We start from the raw sequence: 3,300 nt of genomic DNA on the forward strand, positions 1-3,300 counted from the left end.
CTCTCTCTCTGTCTCTCTCTGTCTCTCCCCTGCTCTCTCTCTCTCTCTCAAAAGAAATAAACTTTAAAAAAAATACAGTGAGGGATTCTGGATGGAATCCTGGACCAAAAAAAAGTAGTGGGACAATTGGCACCATTTGAATAAAGTCTGTAGATTCATTAATAGTACCGTATCAATATTAATTTCCCGATTTTAATAATCATACTGTATTATGTTCTTGACTAATATTTGGGGAAACTGGGTGAAAGTTTTATGGGAACTCGATGGTTGCAACTTTTTCTTGTCATTCAAAAATCCTATCAATATATAAACTTAAAACAGCGAAAAAAGAAACGTTGCAAATCTTACACACTTTGAAAAAACTTCCCCTTTCATTTTCCCTGTTTTTAAAGCTTAAAAAGGAAACTCTCGACCACTCTTCTCCATGACACAGATGTAAGAATCCGAAAGACACAGCAAACTGTAGTCAGCCTTTAATGAAAACAGTAATATGCCACCACAAAGTAGGGTTCGTTAGGGAAATGCCAACATCCTTGAGGAACCCAAGGGATTCAGACATATTTGATGCCTCAGGTGGACTGGTTTGCCAACAAGCATCTCTGGTCTGCCAAGAGGGGTTTGTGGGTGGCGCCGGGAAGAGTGGACTCCAGGGAAAGTTCCAGAAGGTCAACATAGGAGAAGCTGAGTGTCTGTTGGATTGGCCGCCATTTTAAAATTGAGATCAGACATTTTGGGAGCAGCTGGTGGAGGTGGAGGCGACCTTCACCCCCGACTCCTTCCAAGACTGTCCTTTGGTGTTGCCACCGACGGGAGTGTGGCCGCTGTACCCGGTCAGCCTCGTGGGGACATAGCATCTGAACCTTATGGGGAAAGAGTCTCAGGCAGAAGCAAAGGGTCTGTTTCCATTAGGGTCTTCCAACCTAATGGGGGAGCTAGATGGGAGGGACTGGGGAGAAGCATTCTAGAAAGGCAGCTTGGAAGGGAGCTAGAAGACTAGCACAGGGGACTGAAACTCGAGTGTCTTCGAGAGCCAAGAGCTCAAACTTATGGACAGAACCGGTGAGGGGTTCATTTACTATCCCAGGGCATTTCCTAACAGCCTTGTTTATACTCCATGCCTCCTGAAACAAACCCAGTGGACAGTTCATTCGTTTCGCCCAGTTTGGTAATTCCTTCCCCCCCCCCCCCCCCCCCACACACAAAGTATCCTTCTTACGGTTTCTTTCCCTGGGGGCATCTCACGCTGTCTTCTCCCAACAGGCACACTTTGCGTGCTAAACCTATAGGAATATTCTTTGCTTCCCTTTTTCCCACATTTGCTAGAGACGTGATTGCAAGAAACATTTCACTCTCGCCTAATTCCGTTATAAGAAGAAGAATTGCACAAATACAAAACCTGGCAACTGACCTTTGACCTTGATGTCTGGGCAACAATAGGGTGTGGAGAAAACAGGGTGTGGAAAGCATGCGAATAAGACCACTAGGGGCGCCTGGGTGGCTCAGTCGGTTAGGTGTCCCACTCTTGGTCTCTGCTCAGGTCGTGATCTTGAAGTTCGTGGGTTTGAGCCCCGTATTGGGCTCCATGCTGGCAGCGCAGAACCTGCCTGGGATTCTCTCTCTCTCCCTCTCTCTCTCTGCCCCCTCCTCCCCCTCCCTCACTCTCTCAAAATAAATAAACTTAAAAAAAAAAAAAAGAATGCTAAAGGACCTCCCCTCCCCCACCCCAGGGGGGTGGGGGCAGTCATAGCCCACTGTGGCCATGTGGGAATACAGGACCAGTGTGGTTAGATTTTATAATTAAAAAAAATTTTTTTCAATATATGAAATTTATTGTCAAATTGGTTTCCATACAACACCCAGTGCTCATCCCAAAAGGTGCCCTCCTCAATACCCATCACCCACCTTCCCCTCCCTCCCACCCCCCATCAACCCTCAGTTTGTTCTCAGTTAAAAAAAATTTTTTTTAATGTTTTTATTTACTTTAAGACAGAGAGAGACAGAGCACGAGCAGGGGAGGAGCAGAGAGAGAGGGAGACACAGAATCCGAAACGGGCTCCAGACTCTGAGCTGTCAGCACAGAGCCCGGCACGGGGCTCGAACTCACAGACTGTGAGATCATGACCTGAGCCGAAGTCGGACGCTCAACCGACTGAGCCACCCAGGCGCCCCAGATTTTATAATTTTTTAAAGAGAAATCTGAAGTTGGAATGATTAATCTAAAATCTCTTGATTTTTTAAGTGCTGGAAGCTAATCCAAAACAGTGTTTTTGTTTAATGGTTATTTATTTTTGAGAGACAGAGAAAGAGAGAGAGACAGAGCATGAGCAGGGGAGGGTCAAAGAGAGAGGGAGACACAGAATCTGAAGCAGGTTCCAGGCTCCGAGCTGTCGGCACAGAGACCGACGCGGGGCTCAAACCCACCAACCGTGAGATCATGACCTGAGCCGAAGCTGGACGCTTCACTGACTGAGCCACCCATGTTCCCCCACAACAGTATTTTTAAAACCCCTTGCAGGCCAAACCAGACAGGTCACTACTGACTTCCAGTTTGTGACATTTGTTTTATATTATGCAGGTAGGAGATACACCTGCATAATAAGACCGGAGTTGTTTCTGTTAATGTGAGCTAATTTATTCCCACTGGCTCGGGAGACACTTCCTTTATGGAAGGAGGGTCACCGTTAACATTTTATTGATGTTGTTCATCACACGAATAGGACACAGGAGTAAAACCATGTAATTATCCTAATAAGATGCACCCTGTTGAAAATGAGTAGTGACTGGGAATGAAAAGACTTTGTCGAGATGATAAATGTGTCTATCTCTGTCCAAAGACAGATGAGGATCTGGAATAGGGAGCAAATATAGTCCTACATAACAAAAGCATTCCTGCAAGAATGAGGGCCAAAAAGCAAGGATGTCACCCTGTGGATGATGTCAACAATATTCTGAAATTCAAGGGGAATCAGCGGGTAGAAAAATGAATAAGATAATAAACTCGCGAAGGAAACATCAAGCTTATCGCTATTTGTAAAAGACGCGATTGTCTACCTGATGAACTGAGCGATGTTTAGAGGCTATGAGAGAGTCCGCTAAGTAGCTGGACACAAAAATGAATCCGTGACATTCGGTAGTTTTGGCCACTCAGCAATGACCAAAGAGAAAATAGATCTCATTCACCCTAACAAGAAGAACACCTGGGATTTGGAAATCCAAGGGACCCAGAATAGCCAAAACAATGTTGAAAAGAAGTTGGAAGACCTAAACTCCCTGATTTCAAAACTGACCACAAAGCTATCC

Source organism: Prionailurus bengalensis, chromosome E1, assembly GCF_016509475.1.
Source record: "Prionailurus bengalensis isolate Pbe53 chromosome E1, Fcat_Pben_1.1_paternal_pri, whole genome shotgun sequence".
Taxonomy (NCBI): Eukaryota; Metazoa; Chordata; class Mammalia; order Carnivora; family Felidae; genus Prionailurus; species Prionailurus bengalensis.